Source organism: Haliaeetus leucocephalus, unplaced genomic scaffold (assembly GCF_000737465.1).
Source record: "Haliaeetus leucocephalus isolate CR32 unplaced genomic scaffold, Haliaeetus_leucocephalus-4.0 Scaffold152, whole genome shotgun sequence".
NCBI lineage: Eukaryota > Metazoa > Chordata > Aves > Accipitriformes > Accipitridae > Haliaeetus > Haliaeetus leucocephalus.
Window position 1 is genome coordinate 1,360,068 of NW_010972588.1, and position 9,025 is coordinate 1,369,092.

Here is a 9,025-nt window from a genome sequence, read left to right on the forward strand (position 1 = left end):
CGCGGGAAGGGCCACCCCTGCGTCCGCGCCTCGGCCGGCGGCGCGGGGAGGGAGGGGAGGAGAGGGGGGTCTCCGGTTCCCGAGGTGAATTACAGCAGGCTGCGGTGGTCACCCCGCCTTCCACCCGGCCCGGAGCTTCCTGCTGTGCCCCGCCAGGTTTCACACGTGAAATGCGCAGGAGGAAGTGGACAGGAATCGAACCAGGTTAAAAAGTTTCGAGGCACCGCTTGACTAACGGCCACCTCTTTGGGAACACTACTTCATGGGAGTTCTGTTAGCTAACGTAAACTGTGTCTTACCATGAACGCTTTGCAGCTCTGCTTATTGGGGAGAGATCATTTCTTGCCTAGTCTTTCCCTCGTCACAGAGTGGCTGAGGTTGGCAGGACCTCTGGAGGTCATCTGGCCCAAACCCTGCTCAGGCAAGGCCGCCTGGAGCCGGCGGTCCAGGAACACGGCCACTTGGGTTTGAATATCTCCAAGGGTGGAGACTTCATGACCTCCCTGAGCAGACTGCTCAGGTGTTTGACCACTCTCACAACGAAAACATGTTTCCTTACGTTTGAGTGGAATTTTCCTCTGTTTCAGTTTGTGCCCGTTGCCTCTCGTCCTGTCCCAGGGAACCACTGAGAAGAGCTTCTCTGTCGTCTTCGTTCCCCCCCATCGGGTACTTACGGACATGGATAAGATCCCTCCGACCCTTCTCTTCCACAGGCTGAACGGTCCCAGCTTTCGCAGCCTCCGCTCGTAGTAGTCGGTCTGCTATCTGAGATGCCGGTGTCTTTACACCGGTTTTCTCTCTTGAAGTCTACTAAGCGGAAGGGAGAATGCTAATAAAATCTATGACTGTTTATTTATTGAACAATTACAGCCTTTCGCACAGTTAAACTTGACAATTTGAAATGTCTTCTCTGTGAATCTGTTACATAAATCCACAATAACCAGGATCTTCCAAGGCTGTAGAGTTACTGTATCTGAGGTGGCTGTTGGTAGCTGACAGTCCCGTTCACCGCTAGGTCGTTTGTTCAACAGAGTGTCATGACTACTCAGCAAATAATTGCTGTTTAATAGCATCGGTCTCGTTCTCACTGGAAAGGATGGCTTTATGTTTATTGGATATGTGCTCTATAAAAATTCAGGGCAAAAGAGCACAGGAGCTGAGTTGTACCCCTGAGGAAATACAGAATATTGATATGAAATCTCTATTCAGAAAGGATGAAATACACCCAGTTAAACACAGTGTTCTTCAAGTATACCCAGCACCGGGTATGTCTTTAGACCAGAATTAACAACCTGAAGCTGTGTATAGCTTACTCTATACCCAAAAATATTGCCTTCGGTTCAAGAAACTACATGAATGATTTGTATGTTGACCATCTTACTCATGCTACTTGAATATTCATACTGTTGTATTAAAATTGTGTTCTCCTTTAAAATGAGTTACAGAAAAATGCAACAGAAACTGAAAGGCAATCTTAAGTTTTTTCACATAATATTTTGCTCATAGTCAGGACTCAGCCTCCTCCCAGATACAAAGACTCCAGGTCTGCGGGGCCTCGTGCTTCAAGGAAACTAGCTATAGCCAAGCAAAAGTTTTCCAGGTTTCACTAGCTATTTGATGGCAGGGTCAGATGATGTTGACTTCAAAAGCAACACATTAAGGATACATTTGGCTTTAAGTGCCACCTTTATTTCTTCCCATCAGCAAATCTGGTTATCTAGAATATAACACAGAACCTCAGTTATACTGGTACTATTATTAGTTTGTGCCCTTATCTTTGTGGACATAACCTTGAGTAGAAGAGAAGAACAACCACACCTGTGTCCACATCTATGATCAGGACATGTCTTTCCCCAGCATGCTTTTACATTTAAAATAGAAAAAGTTATACTGGACCTTAAGTTTGTGATATGGAGAAGGTAGGTTGGAAAAAGGGTATTTTATAAACCTAACAAATACTTATGGGGCTTCTCTGGAAATGGTATTCTGCATAGATGGCCTGAGTTCTAACTAATTATATGCTTTTCCCAGAAATAAAATTTTATTTTTCCTTGAAATTCTACCTATTAACCTGGGTTTTTCAAATGTCTTAGTTTTTTGGTTGGGATTTATTTCAAATCCATGTCTCGTGATAAAATATATTTTCTTCAGATGTACCTTTGTCGTAGTTATTTAATGCAAAGGAAGCAAGAAATGAGAAGAGGATAAAATACACCAAGCCGTAGCAAACATTTCTTCCCATATATAAACACGAATTACATTTTGAAGGGATTTATATTTCCTGTTCTGTTCATTTCTGTTAACAGGTTCAGGCAGTTATTGGCTGCTAGGTATATTCCAAATCTTACATTTTAAATCATGCTAGCCAATTAGCTACTTTAAATCTCTTTTGCTAACACTCTTTATACTAATTTAGGTAATAAAATTGTGCATTTGTTCAAGAAATAATAAATTTTTTTTTAAATCAATTGAATGTAAAAAATTTTTCTTCCCCAAATACTCAGCAAATCATTATCTCAGCCAGTCATGTTGGAAAATACATTAAACAGATAGCTTTTTTGTTAATCCCAAAGGTATTTTTAACAACATTTGTAGCATAATCTTTCTCCTCATCAACTGACTGATAACTAAATATGTTTGGTACCAGCTTGACACTGCAGAATTCCTGAAAATCCTGTGGACACATAAGATGGGAGCATCAGAGGAGGGGAGTGTTGGTCTCAAGCCATGATACACAGCATGAAAAAGAGGGCTTCATCCTCTTCAGTAGAAGCGGCACGGGCAGTGAGCAACTGAAGAATGACAACGGTGTGCTGAATACAACCCGCGCGTTGTAATACAGCATGGGAAACAAGGAAAATGACTGCAACATTTTGGTAAGATTCCCATGCCTCCACCCACTGCAATAGGAGATTAAAGTACAAACTAAGTAGAAAATAGACCTGCAAGGCTTCAGGTGTCACTTGCAGGAATATGATCAACTCTGTCTGGATAAATAATACAGTATCTCAGTACTGGAGCTTACCCGGGACAGATGTCTCATCAATAACAAACTTGTTCCCTGTAACATTAAATGACTCTGCAAGGCCCAGCAAGCAACAGTGCAGTGAAACTTTTTCTGAGATGAGCAAACAGAAAGTTTGCCACAAGCCCGTGGCACTCATCCTGAAGTACGAGGTGTTGAAGAAAGGCCGGGAGAGATTAGGAAAGCTTGAGGTGATTTACTCTCAATACTGCTAAGCAAGATGGCAACTAGGAAATCTAGCTGCAAAACAACTTCCTCCCTGGCCAAGGGAAAAGAACGATAAAGACAGGGGAATCTCAAGAAGTTCTGTTGCAGATATAACAGATCCTGCCAAAAAATCAAGATATTTGCCAAGAGGGACAAAGAAAAGACGCTTACAAACAAGTTTAAAGGAGCAGGTCTGTCAGGTTCCTGGGATCTTTTCATCACCTGTTGAATAAAATTCTTTTCAGTGGTTCTCTTCAGATATTTCAAAGTGCTAATGAAATAGTGTTTGCCTGGAGAATAAAGGTGCAGCAATTTCTGTGTCAAAGAATTAACTTATTAGTATAGAAGGATTGACAGGAGGGTCTTTACAGGCCTTTTGCACTTAAGAGAGCAATTTGCCTGAATATCTCAAAAGGTGTCTATGTAGTATTCTCTGATGATAGGATAGGAGAAGAATTCTGCTGCTGCAAGGTCAAAACTCCCAGCCAGTGGTAAACTGCATAGCTGTGATAACATCATTAGCATGTGGAAGGAGCTGGCATTTCTTAGCACCGCACTGGACTACTTCAACAGATGGATAAAATCAGATTGGAGAAAGCCTGAAAGATCATGATGTGACAGATGGGTAGAGGCATAAATGATCTCTGGAAAATGGTGGACATGGGAGGGATTAACCACCTGGATTCTGCTGATGGTGTCAGTCTTCTAGGCATTTAGCATAAGAGTTTATAGATCCAACCCTCCATGGGAGCAGTTAATGTGTTCTGTGCATTAGTGGAATCAAGTCAATTGTGATTGTCTTTTGCAAGGTAAAGGAAGAGAATTCCAAATAGGCATTAGGTGGTGGCAAGGTAATTGGGAGTTTGTGCTACCTGACTTTAGATGAAATAGGAGTGATGCCAAACCTTCTAGGAGCTGCTTGACTGTCGGCGAGCGTGGGACCATCAGTTTCCTGAGGCATTTAAAGGTATGAATATGGGCGTGAAAACCTGCTAGTATAGACACTTGTAAAAATCTGTTAAATTATAAAAAACATTCTGATTACAAATACCTAGAGAGAAGAATGCACAAAAATGCAGAGAGAGAACTTCATTGTGACGATAACTCCAGATTTTCCAATTACAGATGGTACAACTTTGTCAGTCTCCTTCTGCGCTTAACGGAGTAGCAGCTACCTCCTCCTCATGGCCGGTGCTGGAATGCACAGCGGGAGCTGGCTGTAGTTGTACTGAGTGGGGTGGGGAGGAGCAGGCCCACTCCAGCCTGTCACATCACCCACAATCAGACTCTGTGCTAATTGTCACAGAAAACTGGATATTCTTTATCATCTTTGAACACTCAAAGGTTTTTGTTGTTTTGCCACAAGGGGAAGTACACCTCAAGTGTGTTTGAAAGACGGTGTTGCTGGGAGGCAGAATAGCTAACCGGGACCTAGTTACCATTAAGTGAGACTGGGAAGGGGCGAGGTGCCAGAAAAGAGGATGCAAAGGAGCAAGCAGCTTCCAGTGCTTAAAAGACTCGTGAGAAGTAGTAGGGCCAGAAGTTACAGACTTGGAACTGGGGAATTTGGTGGTTCCAACAAATGTGTGGAAGTCAGCATGTTGCAAGGCATGAAACAAACTTTATGACATATTCCTGAGTAAGGCAAAAGGCATATATTCAAAATTGCCATAGATTCGTTTGCAAGAATAAGCATGTGTGTAGAAAGATCTGGCTGAGGACATATCCTATGGCATATGCTAGACCTGTTCTGTAAACTTTATCAGTTTAATCCCTGAGGCAACTGTTTCAGCAGTAGAACAGGTGAATCTTCTGTACAGGTTGTATTTAACTTTGGATTTGTGAACTGCTCTCGTGTAAGTGTACAAAATTATCCACAGTAAAGTAATACGAGTAAGAGTAAGCGTCCAGGGAAGTAATGTCTGTGTCTTTAATGGTGCATATGTTTAACTAGCTACAGCCTTTAATGAATATGAGGTTTTATTTAGAGAATTTCCTCTTTCTCAGCAAAATTGTTACCAATAAATACACTGTAGATAAAATATGCAAATGGTATTTTTGGAAATATAATTAGTCTGGAAGTTCTGTTTCCTTTTGCAGTTCTATAATTCTCTAGTGTGACCTTTGAAGGAGCCGTTGGCACTATCTGCCTGTATAAAAACAACAAGCTTCCATGAAAAATATACTTGGAAAATATATAAACATTATTTTAAATTGCTCTATGAAAAGACACTGTCAGTTTGTTGCATAATGTTGCATCTCTATTTTATTTATTTGACCAGGACTGACTGTATGTTCTAAGCCTAAAATATAATAAATTATCAGTTCATGCAAATCTACCTTTCTTCTTATAAATATCACCTTTGTTTGTCCTAGTTTTTTATGCAAGTTATTTTGCCTAGATGTATTTCATTTATGTTTTTAAGAGTTCTACCATAAAACTAGGCCTAGTTGGCTAAAAAAAGAATTCATAGAAAATACTGGCTATATGGATTATTCTACTAATACAAGCACACTGTTTCTGGTAGGCAGTCAGACAGCTCTGAGTCTTTCCTAGATGTAGCTGTAACTTTAGTTGCCTTTGGTAATAAGCACAAGATACTTATTGTCTGCAAGAAAAAAATCAGAGGCATGCCAGTGCTTACATACACAGATGAACATCTGCCCTTCCAAGTCTAGGTTATTTTTGTATTATGTTAAGGAAAAATAACAATGACAAAACATTCTGCACAGAGGCATGAATTATTCAAAAGCATTCTGTATCTGATCTGAAATACAAAATGCTGCAGTACAGGAGCAAATTCAAAAACAACAGAGTGAAAGTGGTTGTGGATTCCTGTTATTTGAAACTTGGACCGATGGCTTGCTTTTAATTAATTTGCTATCAAACAATCTTAACGACATGTTTATAACTATGCCAAAATTGCAAACCATGCCACCATGCTTCTAGGCCACTGAAGCATGATGAAGCAGGCCTCTTACGGTATCATCCCACTGATAAATTTGCACTAGTGTTCTTCAAATAGGTATTATAGAGAATATATATTTGTTCCTTATTTGATAGATAACTCTTAATCTCTGTATTTTTGCACAGTATGTTATACTTTGTTCCGAGAGCAACATGATACCGAATGGCTGTTCTGTAAAAACTAGATAGTCCATGATAAAACAAAATATTTAGTAGACTTAACCCTCAGTATTGTAAACAGCCCCCACAGAACCAACTGAAGGGCCGTGCTGGGGTAGCATCTTTATGCTGATCTGTGGAGGCACTGGGATGGATGGAGCTCAGTACTTAACTGGAGCAAAATGAAAGCATACTTCGAGCCTGTAGCAAAATTCCTGTAAAGATATCCTCCCCATACAACTAGTAGTTCTTAATGTCATTCATTTAAAATGTTTTATTCTGTAAATAATCCCACCTAAGCTTACTGATAATATTAATGTTAACATCTAATAATGCTACTTTATATCATATATAACTATCCAGGTGCACATTCATTTTTGGGGAAGCAATTCTGCAATTTTTAATTAGGAAAGGCTTCCTACTACCTCACAGTTTTCCTATATATACAGACTCTAGGACATGCATTTTTATTTATGAATAAGTATTTTTTAAAAGATTAGAACTGCCCTCCCCCAGTACTGCCAGATTTTTCTTTGTGCTTATTATTTTACCAAAGTCCAGCTCCTGAATTATTATATAGGTGGCATCTAATCCTCTATCCCCCAAAAATATGGAAAATGTGTCTCAGTCATACTTCTGATTGCCTCAAAACTTTGTCAAATGTAACTCCTTAAATATAAATTAATTTCAACTCCATATATTTTGTAGGTCTGATTCATAATTTCTTAAATACTTGGGACTAGCTCTGTTGTGTTGCTTTAATTTCTTTTAGATATAATGCCATGATGCAAACAGCATTTTTATCTAAGTGTAAGAACGTGCAGCTTGTTCCTGACAGTAGCCAGTGCGCACATGTCACCTTCTCCGTGTCAGTGGTGCACACTGTGTCGAGGACTGAGGCTTGTCATAGGAGATGTTGGAAAAAGAGTAATACAATCCTAAAGATGTCAAAATTGCAATGGAATTCATCATTAATTTCATGTTTCTCAGTTCTTCTGTTATGAAACACACAGATTGTTGCCCGTCACTCTCGAACCTGCCTATGAGGAAAGTCAGGTTGCATGTCTTAGGGACAGTGACAAATCCATGGGGAAGCTTTGTGTACTCACACGGATGTTTGAAAAGCGTGAGGAGAGGATTGTGTGAGAAGCAAACTGTTCGAGGCTGGCATATATGAAGGCACAAGGGATTTGAAGAATAATATAAAGAACGGTAACAATAGTTTTCAAAACAAGGACAAAACTCCAGGGGTTGAAACAGCTGAAATTCTTCAGTTACAATAGGTTGCAGTGTATTGTACTCCAACCTACTTTTTCTGCTGTGGCTTCTGCATTCCTCCCTCCTTTAATCTATTCAAAATCCAGCTGTCACAAGCATCCTATTGCTTTTGCTGCTTCACACATTTCTTTGAATCACACTTTTGTTGTGTTGCCCAAGTGGGAAGTGAAGGAGAGAGTGAGAGAGAAACATCAAAACAAGGGTATCAAGTAGTGAAAGGTGGAGCATTCAGGAATAGCTCTTAAAGGTGTTTAATTAAAAAGGAAAATAAAAGCTTTCAGTCATTGAACTGGGCAATGTAATTACTTGTAGGGTCTTAGAATCAGAGCTGTTTTTTCTTTCCTGTTTTTCCTATTATCTGCCACAACTATTTGTAACATTTTATTTCTGATTACATTCTTAGGAGAGTGATGTGTGCTTGTGTGTTTGGGTGGGCACTGCTGTCCTGGAGCCTTGTTACTGATTAGGCCTTTCAACTTGTGCTGTAAACTAAATTCTGTAAGTGAGAATGAAAAAAAAATGGCTAGATTATCAAAATATTTTGGTGAAAAGTACAGTTACTGTGAATTTGGCATTTCACTAAGCCTTGTAACCACTTACGTAGCGGTCAATCTCACTTTTAGTGAGAGTAGCTAGGACTGTATAATGCTTTTTTGATTCTGTTGCAAGATGATCAAAACGTTAGTCTCTGTTTTTGTTCTGACACTCTCATTTCCTAAAGCTGACCAATAATAATTAAAAGTGACAAATGTAGGGGGATGTTTGCTCTGTTGCCAGTGGCTTGCAGCTTTGTCACAGAATGGGAGATGCAATTGCTGAAAATTAAGGGAAGTCACTTTTCACAGTACCCAACACCCACCATATACGTATTTCAAACCTTCTGCCTTTCCTCCCATGAGGCACCAAAGGAAACCAAAAGAAGAGCCATACAAAAGGTTTTATCCCTTTAAATGTTAGATCTCTAAATTTTAAGAGTAGAGTACTCACTGACAGTTTGGTTATAGCTGCACCTCCATAGCAACAACACTTTGACCACACTTTGCAGTTGTATATGAATGTGCCTTATTATTTTTAATCACGCTATTTTAATTGTCACATCTGTTAACTGCTTCATGTCTGTAAAAGGCATAAGACTGCAAGGATCTTGGAATTGAAATAGTGAAATAAGAGGTGTGACCAGTCCGTAATGGGATAAGTGAGTGGAAAGTGGAGGCTGCAGGTTACAGGAGAGGGAACCAAAAGGGAGCTCACATGGCCTATGTGCATGTGTGTACTTTAGCTACACATAGGTGTCCTAAAAAAATGACAAAATCCAGTCCAAAAAGCAAACCAGCCAATTAACAGGTATTGCAGAAAGCTTTAGAAACAACAGTAGGATTTTCTGTTCT